General features: G+C 37.2%; 1 protein-coding gene across 1 annotated transcript in view; it reads right to left on the reverse strand.

Annotated features, from left to right (window-relative positions):
* The window catches only part of SHISA6 (shisa family member 6), a 526490-nt gene that overhangs the window by 213597 nt on the left and 290377 nt on the right, over positions 1-22516 (reverse strand). The window lies entirely within an intron of this gene.

Below are 22516 nucleotides of genomic sequence, written 5' to 3' on the forward strand. Positions count from 1 at the left end.
TCTAACCATTGCCTCCCTTAATCCATCCTTCCTTTTATCATTACCTCCTTTCTCTTTATCCATTCCCTTCCTATTTTCTTTTTATGTAAGATAAATTTCTAGACATAATTGTGTGTAAATATAATTTTTCCTCTTTGAACCAATTCTGATGAAAGTGAGGTTCAAGGAATGTTACCCCTCCCCCATTTCCCATCCACTATAAAAGTTTTTCCTTGCATGCCTATTTTATGTGAGAATTTTTTTCCTATTTTACTTTTTCCCTCTTTTTCCAAGTGCATCCCTCTTTATTGCCATTTCAATAGTTTTGGAAATCATTCTAACATAATTGACTCACACCCCTTCACCCTACCTAGGAAATTCCTTTTAACTGCCCTAATAATGATTAAGTTCTTATGAGTTGCATGTATCATTTTTCCATATAGGAATGTAAACAGTTTAGACTTATTGAGTCCCTTATGATTTTCTTTTCATGTTTACCTTTTTATGCTTCACCTGCATGTGAATTTTTGAATTTTTCAATGTGAAAATTTCTGTTCTGCTCTGGTCTTTTTATTGAGAATGCTTGAACATTCTTTATTTCATTAAATTTCCATTTTTCCCTTGAAGTATTATACTCACTTTTGCTGGGTAGATTATTCTTGTTTGTAGTCCTACCACCTTTCCCTGCCAGAATATCATATTCCAAACTCTCCATTCCTTTAATATGGAAGATACTAAATCTTGTGTGATCCTGACTGTGGCTCCACAATTTTTGAATTGTTTCTTTCTGGCTGCTTGAAAATATACTCTTTCAATCTTTTCAATTTTTATTTTACCCTTTGGATCTAAGATATCAGGGCAATTTTCCTCAATAATTTCTTGATGTCTAAGCTCTTGTTTTGCTCATAACTTTCTGGTAGTTCAGTAATTCTTAAATTATCTCTCCTCAATCTATTTTTCAGGTCACTTGTTTTTGCAATGAGATATTTCACATTTTCTTCTACTTTTTTAATTTTTTTGACTTTGAATATTTCTTGATTTCTTGTGGAGTCCTTAGCTTCTGCTTGCCAAATTCTAATTTTTAAGGAATTATTTCCTTTAGTGACTTTTTGTGCCTTCTTTTCTACTTGGCCAATTCTTCTTTTTAATGAATTCTTTTCTTCGGTGAATTTTTGTGCCTCTTTTTACCATTAAACCAATTCTGTTTTTAAGGTGTTATCTTTTCCAGTATTTTTTGTGTCTCTTTTACCTGGTAATTCTCTTTTAATAATTTTCTTATATCACTCTCATTTATTTTCCCAATTTTTTCTTTACCACTAATCACTTTCTTTAAGACTTCTAGGAATTCTTGTTGGATTGTGTCCAATTAGCATTTTTCTTTGAGGCTTTGTATGTAGTTGTTTTCAAAATGAGCATCTTTGGAATTTATGTCTTTCCCTTCCCTGCTACCATAGTAGCTATTTATGATCAAATTCTTCTGTTTGTTCAATTTCCCAGTCCATCTCTTACCTTTGAACTTTATATTTAACTTGGGCTCTGATCACCTGTCATGGGGATACACTGTCCCAAGATTCAATATTGTTCCTCCTGCTTTTTTCTGATCTAGTTCTGAGGGTCTGCAAGTTTTTAGCACTTCCAAGGCACTGTGTGATTTGAAAAGAGGTGTGGTCATTATTCTCCTGGTCTGTGTTTTGGTCTTTACCAGGAAGGGTCCCTGCTCCCCTACAACCTCAAGCATTAGCACTCCTCTTGGTTTTGTAACTATGACCAAGTACCTTGCTCTTGCCACCTTGCTAAGTGCACCTCTCTGCCTTGAAACTGCAACCAGGGCCCCTGCTCCCTTGTGACACACTGCAAGCATTTCTCTCTGCTGTGGAACTGTGTATGGGCAATAGAGTTGCCAATCAGTATAAGCTGCTCTTAGTGCCAGCAATAGGGCAACTATAATCTCTTCCTAATCTCTTTTGATCCCCTTACCATCTCTCCTGCTAAGGCTGCTATTGTTGCTGCTGTTGAGTGCATGCACTAGAAAGGTTTCCATTCTGGTGCCATTGACCTCTCCTACTGACCTCCTAAGTTTTCTTAGGCTGGAAAAAAACCTTGACCTTTTGTTGCCTCTACTATTCTAAAATTCAATTTTAGGTGCTTATTTTAAAATTATTTGGAGAGGCATATTAAGAGAGTTCAGGTAAGTTGCTACCTCTAACCCATCATAGTTCCCTCCACCCAATGATTCTTAAATTTTCTCTTCTTTATCTGTTTTCCATGTCAATTGTTTTTTTCATATGAGATACCTTATGTTTTCTTGTCTTTTTCAATCTTTTGACTTTGTTCTAGTGTTTCCTATTATTTCATGGAATCATTATTTTCTGTTTCTTGTTGTTCAGTCGTTTTCCAGTTGTGTCTGACTCTTCATGACCCCATTGAAGTTTCATGGTAAAGCCATTGGAGCGGTTGGTCATTTCCTTCTTCAGCTCATTTTACTATTGAGGAAACTGAGCCAAACAGGGTCAAGTGACTTGCCCAGGGTCATGTAACTAGTAAATGTCTTCCTAAGAAAATAAGTCTTTCTAAGTGCAGACCCAGTACTCTATCCACTGTACTACTTTGCTGCCCTAATTTCTGTTTAATCCATTCTAATTTTCAAGAAGTCTGCTGCTAAAATCTTACTCCTGTGGTAAGCTACTAATTCTCTTTCCTAGTCTTCCCTCTAAAACTCTTTTCTTTTTTAAGTCATGTCAAATAAGCAAGAACTTATTTAGTATATGCCAGGCAGTGCACCAAGTAATAGATATACAAAGAAGAGCAAACATCACATTCTTGTTTAAGGTATTCACATCTCCCTCTCTCACAGGGGGAGACAACACAGAAACAACTATGACAAACAAGACATTAAAAATTGCATATCATCAAAAGTTTTCTGGTCAGAAAGGCTTCCATTTTTCCATTTGATTCCCCTAGTGCATTCATTTCACTTGCACAATAATTTTTATCTCTTTTAATTTGTTCTAGCAAATTTGAACTGACATCCAACTTCTAGAGTTATTCACTTTCTGAGTATGTGTCTTGGACATCCCTGGAAGCATAACATTTCTTTCATCATTAGAGTCTGTTTTGCTTGTTTGTTCATTTGTCCAACATTTTCTCATAAATTTGGTTCTTCACATTTAAGTTCAAGATCTGAACACTTTTAGAAGGAATATCTATGTCTTGTTTCCTCTTTACTTGTATTTTTCACCCTTTTGATCCTTTTTCCAGGAATTAAGTTCTGAGTTCTTCAAGGATCTTAGAGGTGGCTCAGAACAGAAACCTGAAAGTTTTCTACACATCCCTGTCCTCCTAGTCTGAATTTTGCAATTTCTTGAGCTAGTTTGGGTCTAGGCAAAATAACTATAATCTTGCCACTAGTTGAAACTCCAGCAGACTTTTACTGGTCCCATTTCCCTGTCAGTTAGCTTGAAGGCTTTGTAGATTTTTATAGATTTTTTGTAGATTCCAAGGGACAGAACTATAGGGTTCCCTTTGGTCTGAGCTCCTGTCCTGGTTCCTCAACTGCAGACCCAGACAGGAGCTAAAGACACCATTCCAGAGTTAGAACTACACCACCACTGCTTTCTTCCCTTCCTGCTCTTCAGTACACAGCCATGTCAGGTCTATTCCATTGCATCTAGGATTGCTTCTTGCCCTAACACACTCCCACAGACCCTAGTATAGTCTCTGTGCTCAAAGGTGCATGTGGCCCCTTCTGGGCTAGACTCAATCCTTAGTGTACACATACATATCTCTTTCTCCCTATGCCGACCTGAACTGTAAAAATGATACATTTGTAGAGAACTGTTAAGACTTGTTTGAGGACTGAGGCTCATTGGTAGGTAACTTTAAGAACTTGAAAGATCAAAACTCAACAAAGTGATAAACCTGATAACATTTTGGAAACTATGAAATAATTAAGTTGGTTTCAGAACTAAAAGAAAAGGTAGATTTCGTGAGATTTACCACATATAGGAATGCTGAGTCACTGAGCTCTAGAAGGCTCTACTTTTAGTCACTGAGTGTGGTGAAGAACCCTGGAGAAACAGGAGCAGTTGAGAAGACAACACCTCTTGAGTTGAAAAGACAAGCAATGGAAATCATCTGAAAAAAAAAAAGCTTCAGAGGCCATTCATGTGGGTTCTGACACTGTAATAGTGTCTTAGTTTTAGCTGCCATCTAGGTAAAAGTAGAGTGGAAGAGGAATGTATTTGCCCAGTAAGAGACTGGTGAAGATCAAAAGAGAAACTGTTACCAAAGAAGCTTCTTTTCATGTTGTATAATATTAAGGGTTCAATAGCATAAAGGTCTATAGTCAAGAGCTGTGAGTGGCTCTGAGCATGTAGACTGTCCTTATTCATGTTGTTTCCCTAATAGGTTTCTGTAAGTGTGTTCCCACCTTCTTCCACATGACCTAGAATTATGGGTTAATTATGATTTGATTGTTCTTGTATGGTCTTATATGGAGTTACTGTGATAGGCTGATTATTATAGATTTTGCCTTTTCATTAAGTAAATGTTCATTATTTGAGACTTAAGGGTATCATCATTATGATTGACTGATTGTGTATGAATGCAAAGCACAATAGGGGAAGCTAAGGAACTATAGGGACAATTAGGGTGACTCTAATCTCCCACAATGGATTTGAGCTATAGCTACATGGTGGTCACAAGGTCCTTCACTGGAAACTTAGATCTGCCAGTGTCAGGGACTTTTGGAGGAGTGAATGTCAATCTGTCAGTCATGGTGAAGTTTGGACTGGAATACAGCTGTTCTGATTTCCATTTCCATCCTCTATTCATTTTTCTCATGGACAAAAGCACTAATAGGTATCAAGAACAGGAGTTGTTTTTGATAAGTTAGATACCACAGACTCAGACCAGTCTTTTGTGTCAACTGTGACCGACTTAAATGTCTTCAGGCAAAGAGGACAGGGGTGGGAGACAGAAAGACAAAGGAGAACTTCAAACTGACTTTTATAGCTTGCCCTCAATTTTAGACAAGATCGTCAAACTCCTTCACTAAAAGGGCTTTTTATCTTTCTGACTTTTTCCAACAAGAAGCAAAATAGAAAAATTTCTTCTTCATCTCTCCTCCCCCCCAGTCCTGCCTCTTTCAGTCTCTGATGCAAGTGCTAATGAGCAGTGAGTTGCCCACAATATAGGCAGTCTTAAAAAAGGAGAAGCAAAATATGGCCATAAGCTGGACACCCATGGCTAGGACAGTCAGTTCAGGGTGACTGCTGCATTGTGATTTGATGGATAAAGTTCTAGCTGTCTAGCAACAACAAAATTAGTCTTGGTATTTGTAAAGGCTTTGTTGCCTCTCAATGTCCCCCCAGCTGATCTGCTAGGGAGTCTGAAATCCTTACTATAGAATTCAAGAATATTTATAGTTTGCTTTCAGGAAGGACACATTTGAAGAAAAATATATTTCTCAGGAGGTGGAACCTCAGTGCTCATTAGCATATTTCTCCCCTTTTTTTGTTTCCTCAGCACTTAGCACAGTATCTGGTATATAATTAGTGCTTAATAAATACCTTTTGACTGACTGACTGACTATTGTGTCAGTGGTGCTCCTTTCAGAGAGTAGAGAAGAAGATGGCAGGCAGTGTCATTGAGACAGTAGGATGGGAAAGGGAAAGTACTGGAGCATGAAGTATTATCATACAGAGAGCACAGACCAGGTGAGATGGTAAGGAAGGAAGATCTGGGTAGTAGATACCTTGTAGGGTGAGGGTGGGATATAGAAGAGTTGTCCAACAGGAAGAGAAATGTGAAAAAGAAAATGAGATTGCCTATTCTTAAGGCTGAATTTGGTTCTGAAACTTTCATGATAAAGTTGTTGCAGATACTGATAAATTCCAGGCTCTTACTTGGCAGTATAGAATCTTATTTAGCAGAGAACACAATAGTTGCAACTTTTGCATTTTTATGAGGCTTAAGAATTTACAAAACTATTTATCTGCAGTGACCTGGTGTGGTAGGTAGCACAAGAATTATTCTCTCCACTTTATAGATGGAGGAACTGAGGCTCAGAGAGGTGAAGTGATTTACCCATAGTCAATGAGTATCAGTGAGAAATTAAGATGATAGGATTGTAGATTTAGAATTAAAAGGGTCTAGTCTAAGCCTTTCATTTTACAGAGGTGGAAAATAACAGGTGAAGTTAAATAATTAGCCCAAGGTCACAAAAGTAGTAAATAGCAGAGTAGGATTTGAACCCAGAACCTCTGACTTAAGATCCAGTGCTCTTTCCATTATACCTTGCTACCCATTTAACCTACATCTTTGCACTTTAAGACTAATGCCCTTTCTATTGTACTACATATACTATTTATTATTGTACTACATACACTATTTATAAATTGGCATATTGGTTATTTTTAAATTTAAATTTTTACCTTTATTCTCAATCTAATTGACACCACATATATATTGGGGATTTTGTATAAATAGCCCCACAGTGACCAAGGTTTGAAGCATTTTTAGAGGTTAGGCATGACATCAACCCAACCTGATATAAAATAGTGTTATGCCATGTATTATCCATAGCACTCCCTACAAATATGCCTACTCCAACACATTCATGGACCACTTTTTGTGAGGACTTTCATCTCTTAGTTTTGCTTTCTGGTTTTATTTTTCAAAACATTGTATTTTGCTTCATTGGGGATAGTGACCTTGGGGAAGATATGGAAAAAATAAAGTGTCTCAGCCAGCCACTTCAGTCTCTTTGAAAGGGAGAGGTACTGGAGGGTTCTGGGAGAGGAGAAGAAGGTGGGAGAACTTACTAAATATGTATGTGGCACAGGAGTATGCAATAAAATATCTGAGCAGGTCAGTCTATCAGGACAAGAGGAGCTCATAATGGGAGTTCTTAGATTTGTAGAACTTTAAGAATAAGAAAGGACTTTAGCTATTATTTGGTTCGATATTCTCATTTTACAAAAACAAAGTTTTGGCCGAGTTAGGACAGACTGTGGATTTACTGAATTGAATTTGCTTGAACTACATCAACCTCTTTCTATCCTAAGTGCTACTTTAATGAAAGGAACAAAATGGGAGTTGGGAAGGAGAGAAACAGAAAAAAAAGTCTCCACTTACTTTTCCCTCAAACAGCTGACAAGCGCATTTTCTTGTATAAGGGTAGGGTCAAATCATCTCACCTCATTTAATCTCACTACCTTAACTAGGTGAGAACACAGCCTAATCAAAAGACCTTAGCTCATGGACTCTTAACCTGGGGTCCTTGAACCTCTCTCTCTCTCTCTATAGACAAAGAGAGATGACTAATAACTGTATTTTAATATGTTTTCCTTTGTAATTCAGTATATTTCATTTTATGCAATTATAAACATTCTGAAAAGCATTTGTGACACATGAAAAGTTAGGAACCACTGCCTTACAATAAGTGCTAAAAGTCTTTGAAAGCCATTTGAAGTGAAACGATGCCAGACAAGAATTTCGTTCCACTATTTGGGGATTTTGTAATGCTCTCTTGGTCTTGTATTAAAAGCATTAAGGTAGTTGGAGACTATTTCAGAAACTGAAGTATGTGTGGTTTTCAAGTACAAATCCTGATGTGTAACGGCCTTGGGGGAAGATATCAGCTTTAGTCAGGTTTCCCCCACCTCCTCCACCCTCCTCCACCATTGTCAAGAGGAAATTCTTCCAGTAGCAAAGCATCCAGAAGATGTTGGATTTTCCATCTTACCATTAATGTTTTAAATGGCATCCCCAGATTATTGGTATTCAAGGGCAAACTGGACACATGGCTCTAGAACAAGCCCAGAAAAGAAACTGCATCATGTCTAAAGAGAATTTCTTGAGAACCTCACAAATGAGAAGAAGAGACTTCCAGCAACTGGGAAATGTGAGTTTCCCTTTGCCACAGGTTCTATCTAAGGTTAAATCCCCCTCCCTTGGATTCTGTATGTACTTGTGGTACAGTCAAAGAGCTGGGGTGGTGGTGGATTTTTTTAAATCAACTTCTTCTGGTAAATAGTAAATATCACCTTCTAAAAGTTACTTATGGTTCAGTGTCTAAATGGCTCAATTCATAATCTAGAGGGAAAGGGGAGAAGTACACCAGTGGGGGCACAAGCTAAGAACATTAGAGAATCACTCCTGTTTCTCTACCCCTAGAACTGATGGGGTTGTGGACAACCTGTCTCTGGATGCCTGACCTGTCTGTGAGAGTTGCTCATTTTTAAAGAGGACCAATGACATCATGGGGAGGCAGTTTGACTCATGTATGAACTGGATTTAAGTGAGGCAGAGTTGAATAAAGTTGTCAGCCTCATTCTCTCTTCCAGAGTCAAGAAATCCAGTAGCAACACAGAAGTCAGGATGACCAGTTATAGCCAAGGATGTAGTGGATGACCTTGGAATCTCTGATGCCTGACCAACCTCTAAGTATTCCACAGTACCCACTTCAGCACCGTTCTCATGGGGGAAGTCTTTACATGCTTGGGGTAGACATCCTCTTAACTCACAGATGGATTTGAGGCCCATCAGCTACACTCAACCTGGTTTAGCCCATCTGCCTGAGATGGTTTATGAAGGTGTAGCCTCTGCATACTATAGTTTCTTGGAGCCACAGATAAGAGTTGAGTGCCAGGTGGACACCAAAGGTGAATAAGCAGCCCCAAAAAGGGCTCAGCACACCCTCACACCAAAGATGCTCATCTGAGAGTAAAAGTTGGGGTAAGGATTCTTAAGACTTAAAAAGCCTGGCTTATTTCACACAACTGCAGAACAAAGGTAGACATCTGTGCTGACTTTCTCCAATGTTGCTAAGCATTTTTTCAAGGCTTCTTAATTTATATGGCTTTGGTACTAACTACCCAGGAAAATGACAGGAATCAAATCAAATCAAACATAATAAATTTAAAAAAACCTGTCCCATGAGAGATGGTGAAATGACTCCTCATTCAAGAAAACTGAGTTGGGTTAAAGGCCCTCTTGGGCAGCTGGGTGGTACAGTGGATAAAGTGCCAATCCTAGAGTCAGGAATGCTCATCTTCCTGAGTTCAAATCTGGCCTGAGACACTTACTAGCTGTGTGACCTTGGGCAAGTCACTTAATCCTGTTAACCTCAGTTTCCTCATCTGTAAAATGAGCTAGAGAAGGAAATGCCAAATCACTTCAACATTTTTGCCAAGAAAACCCCAAATGGGGTCACAAAATTTGGACATGACCGAAAAAACAAAATGATCCAAAAAAGCCCTCACTGCAGCTCCTCTATACAAAGCTCTCTACTCCTGGTGACAGAAGAATTAGATGAATAAAATTGGGAAGACGTGGAAACAGAGTTGCATTAAAGAATCACTTTGAAAATCAAATAGACTTAAAGAGACAAAGTCTTACTGGATAAGCTCTAGGCAACAGAGTGGGGTATCAAACTATCCAGAAGGTAAAGGGAAAGTTTTCCCAATACTACATGACTATGCTTTAAACCTGCTTACATCTCCTGTCCCTGCCCCTAGGGCTGATCCCGGATGCTTGTGCAGTAATAGTCCTAAAAGACTGTCAACAGTCTTATGCCACTGAATCCCTGAAGTATTAACCCATGAGATTATTTTATTCATTCTCCTGCTGGCACCAGACTAACCCTAAGGAGTTCTGACTACTTCCCTTGACAATCCAGGTAGGCTGTCAACTCTCCTTTGTTTAGTTCAACAAAGGCAAGAAGAAAAAAGCTTTACTAAGGAATTATGGGAAAGAGTAATTAAATGAAAGTATGCTACAAATCTCAAGATAGCTAAGTTTACCTGGGTATAGAGACATTTTTTCTTCTTAACTCTATCTGGTCCTGACTCTAGATTTTTATTTCAGACCTCCAAGTATTAAGATTCCTAGTAACAGTCTAGCATTTTCAAAATCACAGTTTCAAAGAGTAATCATGGGATTGAGTCTCCGTCCTGGTCAAGGAGCATCAAAAAGGGGGGAGTAATTTTATGGCTCTGATCCTGGAGCAAATCAGAACAAAAGGAAGCCTGAAGTTTCATTGCTCTGAACCTTCAGAGCCTACCAGGGAACTGACAGGGGAATGGGATCAGAAGTAGTCTACTCAAGCTCTAATCAAGAATAACCAACCACTCACACCAAACCCTGGTTAGGAGCTTGCAAAGATCAGACTTGAGAGGCAGCAATTAGATGTTGGCCTAAACAGCCTGTTTGGGGTGCACTAAAAGCTTGCAGGTTTTATAGAAGCTTGACCTGCTCCTGAGATCCTTGAGGAACACGGAACTTAATGCCAAGAGAAAGCAGCAGAAAACAAGAAAAAAAGACCTCTCCCCAAATCCCAGGTATTTCCACAAAAAGTGCACAGAGCCTGCCACTAATGCAAGTCCTCATTTTCAAAGTAACACAAGAACAACAATAAAAAAAATTCCCATTATGTCATTGGGACTATTACTGGGAACTATTCTTGTGACAAGGATGCCCAAGAACAAACTTAAAAGAAGAAAATGACTCCCAAATATCTATAAGGAAAGCATCAAATAAAAAAAAAACACAGCTTAGACTAGAATTCCTAGAGGAAATAAATCCAAAGTTTTAGAAAAGAATTAAAATTATTTTGCAAATGAAATAAGAAGACTAGGCAAAATAAGTCATGAAAAATAGAGGAGAGCTTTGGAGGAAAGATTTGGAAGGGGAACTTAACAGCTTGGCAGAAGAAGTACTAAACTTCACTGAAACTCCTTGAAAATTAGAAATGACCAAACAGAAGTTAATGACTTCATGAGACAATAAGAATTATCCAAACAAAGTGAGAATACCGAAAAAAGAAGAAAATGTAAAGTATCTCACGGAAAAAACAATTGCCCTCAAAAAAAGATCAAAGCCATCACAAAAAAAGTCTGGCTATCATATTTCAAGAAATCATGACAGAAAAATAACCAGATCTATTAGAATTGGAGGGCAAAGCAACAATTCAATTAACTGGTTACCTCCTGAAAGAAACTCCAAAATGAACATTGTCAGAAACATTATAGCCCAAAGCCTGAGCTTTCTGGTCAAAGAAAAAGTACTATAGGCAGGCAGAGAGAAAGCATTCAAGTATTTAAAAAACTGCAGTCAGAATCATACAAGATATACCAGCTACTACTATAAAGGAGTGGAGAGCCTAGAATATGATGTTTGAAACATCAAAAGATAGAGGCATACATACAAGAATAATCCAGGAAAAGAGGAATAGAACTCTGTAGGGGAAAACAGACCTTTAGTGAAATACTGATAAAAACACCAGAGCTGAGTAGAAATTCTGAAATACCAACACAAAAGTCAAGAGAAACAAAAAAGATAAATATAAGTGAGCACTTGGAAAGAACTAAACAGAGATACTGCACTTTCCAAAGTACCCCAGAATTTTTAAAGCCATTTTTTTTTCACCATGTTTAAAGCTACTAGAATCAGGAAGACTGAAGTTCAAATCCAGCATCAGATAGTTAACTATGTGACCCTGGGTAAGTCACTTAATCTGTTTGCCTCATTTTCCTCAACTGTAAACTTTACAAACTTTGCAAGTTTGCCATACTGATCAAATGAAATGATATTTTAAAAAGTACTTAATATAGTACCTGGCACATAGTAAGTATTGCACGTATGCTTATTCCCTTCCCCCATTCCCTAACTGATTTAGTTATTTCTGTGTAAAAATGTGTTTCTGTGTGTATGTGTGCACTATCTCCTCGACTAGATTGTAACTCTGAGAACTAAAATGTAATTTTTAATTTCATTTTTTAGAACTTTTTTTTTATTAACAAGCATTTATTTTCTCTCCCTCATACCTACTTGAAAATAAAAAAGAGAAAAAACTATTAACCAATATGCATAGTGAAGGAAAACAAATTCCCATATTGGTTCTGTCTCAAAATATACGTCTCCTTCTGCATCTTTCATCTTTCGTTCCTCTTCCCAAAGAAAGAATGCAGCTTTGATCATTGTGGGTAGATAATGATGACAAAGACATTTATACAACACTTCAAGGTTTACAAAATGCTTTCCTTACACCTATGGGTTAGTCTAAATAGTATTGTATCCATTTTACAGATGAGAAATTGAGACTCAGAGACATTAAGAGATTACTTACACAGCTCGTAAAGGGTGAAATCAAGATTTGAACCAGGTCTCCAGGTCAGCTGCTTTTCACACTATACTGCATTGCTTCTTTCTCATTCATTGTTGCTAAGTGACTATTGGTAATAGTGGCTGATGGCTCAGTGTGAGTTCATGCAGGCTAATAATACCTGTCCTTCCAAGTTGATTACACATTACTCCTTCTTGTTCACTCTGAACTCCATTCAGACTGGCGTGCCTCTTGATCTTGGAACAACTCATTTCTGTGCTTTTTTACATGCTCCCATGCCTATAATATGCTTATTGAATCTTCTGCTTCATTTCAAGGCTCAGCTAAGTGCTATCTCCTATAAGAAACTTTTCATGATTCCCTCAGTTGTTAGGATTCAATTAGCAAATTGCTTTTTATTTATTTCATATTTACTTATATGTATACATGTTTCCCTAAGAAAGCAATGAGGGATAATTAGAGGTAGGGATAGTATCATCTCTGTACCCCAAGTGCCTAGTATAGTCCCTGGCATACTAAATGTGTAAGAAATGTTTATTGAATTGAATTGAAAAAATGAATACTTTCCCAGGCTCCAACTTTGTGGTCAGTGAACAAACAATATCCTCCCCTAAGAGTCTTAATATAAATATTTGAAGATGATTTCATCATATTCATGATCCAAGCCAAAAATCAATGAATGAACATTTATTAAGTACCTACTTCATGTCAGGCACTGTGCTAAGCCATGAGCAGCTTAAATCTGTAGCTTGCAAGACAAGATATTCTTTCTCCCTCTACCTCTTTAGGGATTCAAACTTCCAAGACAAGAACGCAATTCTGAGTGGTTTTAGCTGCTGACTATAGGAATTATTACTAAGAAACAAAATCCACTTGCTAAGGAATGAAGGTATCAGTCATAGGCTCTTAATGTTTTATAAAATATTGTCCTGGCCTCAGCCCCCTTGACCTTGTTTTCTTATCTATCAATCTTTGATCTTGTGCTAAAATGTTACAAAGGTAGTCCAAAGTGTGCTGGGGAATATGCTGGAATACCTTTTAGTGGGAGTTAACAACTCGGTGCCTTACAGTGAGATGGGAGGAATGATGGATAATATGGCGTAAGGAAAGTAGGAGGAGCCTTTGAAAGGAAGTTGTCTAAATGGAATATGGAACACAAATCATTTCTATGAAACAGATTGACATAGCTGTTTCCTATACCTTTTTGAGTATGTAGATGGATATCAGATACCTGTGTAGCTCCAGTGCCATATTCTCAGACAGAGAGAATGTCACTGAGAGGAACAGTGAAGGGGTGTGTGTGTGTCTGTGTGTGTGTGTGTGTGTGTGTGTGTGTGTGTGTAATAAAAAAAAAATTGTGGAGTATATGACAGAAGCAAAAGAAGGTGGAAGCTCAGGTTCACAATTCCTAGAGGCAAACTCTCTTTATAAGGTATTGCCTAGAGATAAACTCTGCTTTGTAGGGTCTTTATTACTCAGGGGATGTCTAAAAGGTCACTAAATTTTAAAACATGGATAATGTCAACATTATTGCCCTGAGCAGTCTGGCATTTTTTAAATTTGAGAAAAATTGAAAATATGCATCATTATTAAACTGGAAAAGATTAACATAAGCATTAAATAGCATTTCCAATCTCTAAAAATGTCCTCTATGCCTTTGGTAATTTGTTAGCCCATTCCAACTAGTCATTGCAAGTGGTCTCCCTGGATAATGTCAAGAATGATTAACTTATATTAACTGGAACTTGGACTTCAGCCATAAATTACATGCACACAAAGTGGCAGAAAGATTCCTAAACCTAGTGGAGTCAATGTCCTGGACCCATTTGTATTTCAGAGCATACAGCATAACTGGCAAGAATCAGGAAATATTGTGCATTCCAATCATACTACTTCCTGGAAGGCAACTGGTTTGGAGAAAAGTTTTAGTACATGTATTCTGAAGGCTTTTAGTCTCTGAATGGATACTATCGTCTATGGGGGTGTATAGGGTGCTCAGGGAAGGCTAGCACTTTTGGTGTGAGGTCTTGCTGTGCCCTTTTCAGGGTTATTTATCCATCTTTGGTGTCTACCTTCACCCAACTCTCACCTGTGGCTCCAAGAAATATAGCATGCGCAGAGGCTACATCCCAGTAAACCATCTCAGCAGACAGGCTTTTCTTCTTATGTTTTGCCTTCCCTCATTAAACTGTGAGCTCTTTTAGAGCCAGGACTGTTTTACGCCTATCTTTTAATCCCTGATGCTTAATATAGTGTATGACATACAACAGGTGCTTAATAAATGTTTATTGACTTGATTGATAGCAAATAACAGAACCTGGCACATAAAAGGCAGTTAATAAATACTTATTCATTGACTGAACAGCTCTTCATGATTTATAAAGAATGATGTATATGTTATCGTTTTCAGCAACTCCTAGAAGTAGGTAATTCAAGTATGATTATCTTTATTTTACAAATGATAAAGCTGTAAATGAAATTAGTAACTGGCAGATCTGGGATTAGAATCCAGGTCTTCTAACTTTAAGCCTTGTGTTCTTTCTACTACAGTATGATTGAGTTCCTGCCTTATAATGGATCAGAGAATAGACTCCCAATTTAAGCCCCCAGGAATATATTTCTCCTTCTCAAGGGGCTTCTTTTAAGAATCCCTCTGGCAAAGGTATAGTAATGCTTGTATAATTTAGCCATTTCTCTGATCAGGAGCAAAGGGGTGCTCCCTCTATCAGTCCCCTTGATGCCTTTATTTAGTTACTTACAACCATCATTGAAGCTGTTTTCAGTCTTAATAGGAAGGTTTTTTTCTTTATAATTTGTTTTTCTTTGGTGAAAAGCATTATTTCTCTTCTGATACTGAAGTGGTTCGATCCCTACACTTTCCTATCCATAGCTCCCCAAACACCTGTACCCTTAGATTATGTAATGCACTAACTGGAGAGCAAGAGTAAGGATTAATAGTGAAGACAGGGGTAGGATTTGGCTTTGAGGTATCTGACAGAAAGCCAGCATGTGTTTGGCACAAATCAATTGTTTCTCAGAGGAGCTAGAACTAATGGGAGTGGCCAGTAGTTGATTGACAAGGAGCTCCTAATAATTATATTTAGACCTCCATCCCCTATACTTCCAATTAGAAAAAAGGGAGAGAAACACAGACTAACAGAGAGAGAGAGAGAGAGACAGACAGACAGACAGAGAAATTCTGAACATATGTAGCAATCATGTTCATTGTTGCTTTTTCAAAAAAATGTTTCCTGTAATTAAGTGCTATAGAAGTAGTCAACTATGGGAAGCCAAAACCAGTGCCATCCAGCTTTGTAAGAAAAAAGAGAAACCAGTAAGTCAAATCCAGGAAAGATGGCAGAGCTCCAGCTCTTGTCCTAATGACTCTTCCATCTACATCTACTCAGTGAACTGAGTCGTGAACATCAGCCAACCCTAGCTCTCCCTTATCCTTTAGTGTAGCTAGAAATTCTGGGACAAATTCCAGGAGGGCTTCTTACCTATAATACAGAAACCTCTGAGACCTTTAATGGACAGAATTTAGCTCTCTGAGAAGAGAAAAAGGCAGGTACAAGGAAGTCAGGCATTTCTCCAAGGTGAAACAAGTAGTATATAGTAGAACTAAAATTTGAACTCAGGGTTTCACCTTCAGATTCTGGCCATTTTCCTTCCACTATTCTATACTATTACCTCTTATGACTGAGAAGGCTACTTGGTGCTTCAGACAAATTACAGCCATGTTTAGGGGATGTGTGTGAGTCTCCAAATTTTTCAGGGCACCTAGGAAAATAGTTTCACTCCTGCTACTTCTCCTTATGATGTCCCAAAGCAGAAGATCTATTCTAACCCCATCAAGACTGACTGAAGAAAATTAATTGTATTAGAGCCAATATATTAGAATATTAGAGCCAGAAGTGACTTGAAAGACTGTGTAGTCTAATCACTTATTTTTACAGATGAGAGGACTGAGGAGTAGAGAGGGGGAGTAACTTTTCAAGGTTGTCAGAAGGATTGTGATGACAGTTCATGTCTCTGGACTCCTACCTGTCCAATGCCTTGATGAGTTTCATTTTCAATATCTATCATATGGGAGATCATAGGATAGATTTAAACCTGAAAGAGTCATTAGAGAACATTGAATCCCCTCCTCTTATTTTACAGATGAGGACACTGAGGCATAGAGTGAGGGTAAGTAATTTGCTCAGGTTCACACAGCCTTAACTAGTGAGTTTGAAGAATTTGAAGTGGGATTTGCATCCAGATCTTAATCTACTAGTAGAACTTATACCACTTCACAGGGTTATTGTGAGGAAAGCACTCTGTTAATTTCAACACGGTACAAAAATGTACCTATGTATGTGAATACATTGCCATACAACAAATATGTATATCTCATTACTTCATTGATCTATGGCCTCATTTATATGAAGACTCTTGCAATCTGTGTTACTCATAGCCTATTAATATCTTTTTGTCTTGTGTGATTCATGTCCAGTTTTGCAAATAAGCTATTTTAAGGTCTATAAAATTTATTAGGAATCTTCCTTTAGGCCAGAACTTACTAACCTAGCAACCATGGGCCACCAGGGATTTGTGGAGAGATTTTAAGGGTCTGTGAATTTAGTTGTGAGAAAAATATTACATCCTTGTTCTCACCACCACACTCCTCCCAAAATCTTATCTATAAAGATGACTTAGGTGTAGAAAATTGACTTAGATGTAGAAAGTGGATATTCTTAGACAGAAGAGATACTTTTAGAGATGAACCCTATCAGCCCATGCCAAGTGTAAAGTGAGCAGCTTAGTGGTGCAATAGATAAGAGTGCTGGACCTGGACTCAGGATTATCTAAGTTCAAATCCAGCCTCAGTCACAAGATAGTTTTGTGACCCTGGGCAAGTCATTTAAGTTTACTTTAGTTTCCACATCTGTAAAATGGGATGGAGAAGGTAATAGCAAACCGCATCAGGAACTTTGCCAAGAAAACCCCAAAATAGGGTTACAAAGAGTTAGACACAACTGAAATAATTCAGCAACAACAAATTCCTTGAATAGATTCTTCTTTTCCCATAGGTTGAGCCTCTTTCAACTTTGCGTCTATACCAATTCACATAAATGTGAGTGTACCCCAAAAGCTTGGTTGCCATGATCCAATTTCTACATTTTTATGGTATTTTGGCTTTTATATGAGGCTAGGTAGCATGCAGTAAATAGCAATTCCAGTGTAAGGGTACATTTGGGAGACAAAAATAAACACCCCCTTCCCCCCAGGAGAGTACAAGTTCTCACAAGAGCAACCACTTATCCTTTCAGTATGAAAACACAATGACTTGCTGTGAGATAGATGATTGCTACCAGAATCCAGTAGTTATTTGCTTCAAATAATGATGAGATCCCTGGTTCCTTGTTACCCGTCCCTTCATATTTATGCATAACTTATATATATATATATATATAATATAGATTGAACTGCATAAATCTGATTGTGCAGTATATTTAATCACATCTTGCCAGTAGCCTACAAATCTTTGATCTCTCTTATCCATGTCTTTCACTGGTGTACAAATTCATTCTGAAGGAGGGAACAGGAATGATAGATGGGGAGTCAAGAGACTGGCCTATTATTTTGCCTCTACTACCCACAAGCTGTGTGATCTTGGGTGAATCAAGCAGTGGAACAGCAGGGGTTAATTAACTTGCAGTCTATGGACCCTCACATGGATACATTTAAGTGTATTTGTGAACTTGAATAGGAAAAGAATTACATCTTTATTTTAACATAATTGTTTTTCTTTGCAAACTTATGCATTTTAAGCATTAGAGAAGTGATCCATAATCTTCACCAGACTGTCAAAGAGGTCCTTGACAAAAAAAAAAAAAAAAGTTAAAAAGTTCTGAGATAGAGGTACCAGAGGACTTAGCTTTGAGTTTTGTTCTTGGGGATTTCTATCTGTATGACCTTGGAAAGATCATTTTACATCTCTAAGGCTTCATTTATAAAATGAGGAAATTGGACTATGTGTTTCAGGATTTAACAACTCAGTTCCCTGCATTGACAGGAGTGTGGAGAGGGGTAGTTTGTGCCTTCCACTCTTGAGTAGAGCTCTCAGTTTAGGACTAATATTTTCATTAAGGCACTGTAAACAAATACTTATAGAATCATGGATTTAGAGTTACAAGGGACATTATAGATCATCTCATCCACTTGTTCCTTTTTATAGATGAGTTTTAACACAGAGAATATGAAATTTTCAGTCATTAATCCTCTTTTCTAGTTTTTAATTATGCTTTTAGGAATGTAATTAGGAATATAATTTTAATTATGCTTTTAGGAATATAATACAATAGCTGCATCCAAGAAGTTCTGACAGGTTGTTTTGTTATTATCATTGTCATTCACATACTTAATTGTTTCTATTATTTGTTCTTTTACTCATTTGTTACTATTTCATTACTAAGTCTACATTTACATTTAAGTCTACATCTGCTTTGCTTTTGTTCACTAAATCGCTATTTTGTTACATTGTAACCTGTAAAAAATATGGTTAGCATTTCTGACTTTTTACATGTATTGACAATTTCTCTGTGCCTAAATATATGCTCAATTACTGTAAAAGTTCCTTATGATGCTAAATAAATATGCATATTCTTTAGCGGTCACATTCAAAAGGCACCTCAAATCTTTCAGCTCTAAATTCTTCAATATGTTCAAACTACATTTTCCCTTTTTTCTTTCTATTAGATTTGTATTACTTTGAGGAAGAAACAGTAAAGTCTCCTACTATTACTGTGTTATTATATATGTCATAACACTTTAGTTAATTTTTCCTTCATGTAGTGAGATGTCATGCCACTTGGAGAGTATATATTTAATGTTAATATTGGCTTTTCACCTATGTGAATTTTTATTTTGGTTTTGTATAATAGAATGACAATTTCTGCTTTTACAAATTCACCTGATACATAGTAAATTTTATTTTAATTCTTCATTTTTATTCTATATATATTTTTGCTTTTTATTTGCATTTCTATTAATAGATTGCAAAGTTTTGTTTTCTTACACAGTCTGTCAATCTCTTTTGATTGTATTGTTCAATCTATTCCATTTAATGTCATATGAGTTAGGCTTATGTTTTCTTCCACTTTTGTCTCAGGTAATTTTTTTTGGTCCCCCTTTAGTACTTGTTATTGTTTTGTTAGTACTTTTGTCCCAATAATCAGCTTTGCTTAATCTACTATGATGCTACACTATTTTCACAGACTCTCTTCTCTCTCTCTCTTCATTCATTCATTCCTGTTAATCAACTTTTTCACTTGTTTTGGAGTTTTTCTTAACTCATTGATTTCTTTTTCATTCATTTAGTTAGTTATCTAATTCTTCCTCTCTTTCCCCCCTTACTTATGTCCCTCTTAGTTTAGCAGTTATTTCAAATTTCTCCTTCTCTGTTTCTATCCAACTTTTGTTTTATTTTGTTTTCCTCTTTCTATTTTCTAGTTGCTTTCAGAAAATACGTTTCCCTTTTTCTCTGAGACAAGATCTTGACCATGGACTCTTTCAGAAAAAGGGCTCTCCTTGCGCACAAAATTCCCTCAGATTAGAGCCATTATAAGATCACCATTTCCCATTATAGAGATATACATTATTCTTCATGGGAATACTCTTCTGTGGAACCCTTTCCTATCAACGCATTATGTCCTCCCCCTTTCACTACCCTTGATTTAATCTCTCCTTTTCGTTATCTCTCCCATTCTTCAGTTGTCCATCTTGTTTAGAGACTAGAGGAAATCATTAGTCATCCATGACCACTACCCTCTATCTTTTATCTTTCCTTATTTATATGCCCCTCATTTTGTAATTTAGTCATTCACATAGTTTTATTCCCCTGTGAGAGGACTGCAATGCCTGTTCTGCCACTGTCACTTCTCTTATCTTTAAATTCAGCTTTCATCTTATGTATATATAACCCCTAAGAAAGTCCTAGTGCAAAGCCCTGTGAGGAAAGACAAATAGATTTGAGAAAGATTGGCTCAGGTTTCATGTATACCAATATAAGTCACCTGCCTGACTTTCTCATTGAATGAACCACACTGGTCAGTTGATTTATGGTGCAATGTATACAGCCTCTGAGAAACATTAAAGGGGAATTAAGTTAATTCTGCCAAGAAAAGCTCAGTAGCTTTTCATGGTCATGTAAAAGCACCACAGGAGCTCTGCTTGGTCTTTGCTGCCAGTCACTTCTTTTGTGGTGTTCCTCCTGACTTAGTTCCAAGGAGATGTTTGTCCAATTGGAAAATCTGCCAGCTAAGATTATAGAGTTATTTAAAGTGGAGCTAATTTAAGGTAACTCTATTATCTTGTAATTTTTTAGAAATACCTAAGTCTCATCTAAATACAAATCAATATGAATACAAATGAAAACTAGCCCTCTACTATGTCCAAAATGAAAGAACAAGATTGTTCCTTCTCACTTCTAACTACATTATCACTCCTGTATATACTATAGGATTCCCTTTTTGACAGCTTCTAAGTCTTTGATGTTTATTTAAACCTTACTTCAAATATATAAATATCTGAGATGGAAAGACATGGAATATGACTTTTCCTGAGGGCACTGCCTCCAAAGTGTAGCCTTATTTATGAGTAGGGACTTGATGGGGCATGGCGTGGAGAGGGAAATCATCCTAGTTTGGGGCTGACACCCTCCTCATCTCAGAGGATCATTCATAGAGGTTAGTAATTCCCACATGACTCCTTGGTATGCCTAAGGCAAAGGAAATGGTGAAGGCAGAAAAAGATAAGAGAAAGAGAAGAAAAGGAAAATGCAAAACATTTAGTTATATACTTCCTGAGGATATGGTACTCTTGGCACTCCAAGAAGGTAGTGAAGTGGTACAATGGGGTGGTTGGTAGTTCAATACTGCCTGAGGGACTTACCATGCTAAAAAGTACCTGGATACCCCATTATTGTTAGCATGAAGCAAGACTAGAGGCTTCTGGGAGGAGAAGGAATCACACTAGTACATTTGCTCAATTGTGACTACATTTGTCCCAAATACTTAATGTTGAAATATTTTTCAAAAGAGATGAAAAATCAGCCTATGTCAGATTTATTTTGGGGCCTATCCACGGTAACATGAAAGCTCAGTGGACCTTGTGGCAACTTGGACTTAACCTCTAGGGAATTGCTGTAGAACATGAAGCTTGAATATAGTATTACAGTGAATCAACAACATATTTTTTGTTTATATAATCTTCTTTGGTACTAACAAAATGGTGGTTTTGAAAGATGGCACAAGTCTTCCAGAGTGATATCTCTATGCCATAAATAGCAAGGGACATCAGTGCTTGGTTTGTGGTTATCCTAATATGTTGAAGGATTTAATTTCATCATATAAATTGTAAGTCATTATAAGATATGGAGTGAGCAAATGGAGTTTAATTCTCCAACTGGAGTCAGCAACATCTTTGACCTTGAATGCCATAGCAGGGTTAAATGACATTCATGGATACTATGTATGGCACTGACAGGGGAGAAGAAAAAGAAATGGATTAAGAAAGGACAAAGAAGGAGAGTATATATGTATGTGTATATACATACACACACACATATATATACACATACACACACACATATATATTACATGAGAGGAGGGTGTAAGAAAAAGATTTATCAGATGGGAAATGATTTAATATTTGTGTCAAGTACCACTTAAATTGTTTATTCAAGGATGATCTACTTGTTGACATATTCTTTTCTACCTGCCATCCTCCAGAGCTAACCTCGCATTTTTTTAAAAAAGAAAGAAGAATTCAGCTTGGTACCAAGTTCTTTTTGACAACCCAGATCTGTGGCTCAGATTCATCAGCTGAAGGAGGATGTGTGGAACCAGAAGTCTGTATGTATAAGTAGGAATCAGGTCCTTCATACAGGCCTGTAACTCTCAGTACCCACAAGTATCACCTGTATCCTTGATAAACTTTATTTAGATACACAGACACAACAAAGAAAACATACATAGGTACATATTTTTTTTTCTTCTCTATAGAATTAACATTGCATAGAGAATTCTTTTTAGAAAGTGCATGGAATGTAAGAAATATTGCAAATTGTCTTTTTCACTCATGGAACAACAGACACATTTTCAACCAGAGACAGGGAAATATTTCTGCATATATTTCACATTGGTTCTACATATGTATACAGATTGGTAGAAAAGTAATCAGATAGATTTGGACCAGATTACTCCTGTAGTGAAGAATTCACACAACACCATTATGACTCTGTTAAAATAGAAAATGTAAACAAGCAGGATTCACATGTCCCTACACAGATGCTCAGCACGCCAACATCAGCTACATCACAGATAGGCTCAGTAGAGAAGCTCCATCTTGTAGCTTTAGGGACAGGTT

Source organism: Notamacropus eugenii, chromosome 2 (genome assembly GCF_028372415.1).
Source record: "Notamacropus eugenii isolate mMacEug1 chromosome 2, mMacEug1.pri_v2, whole genome shotgun sequence".
Lineage (NCBI taxonomy): Eukaryota > Metazoa > Chordata > Mammalia > Diprotodontia > Macropodidae > Notamacropus > Notamacropus eugenii.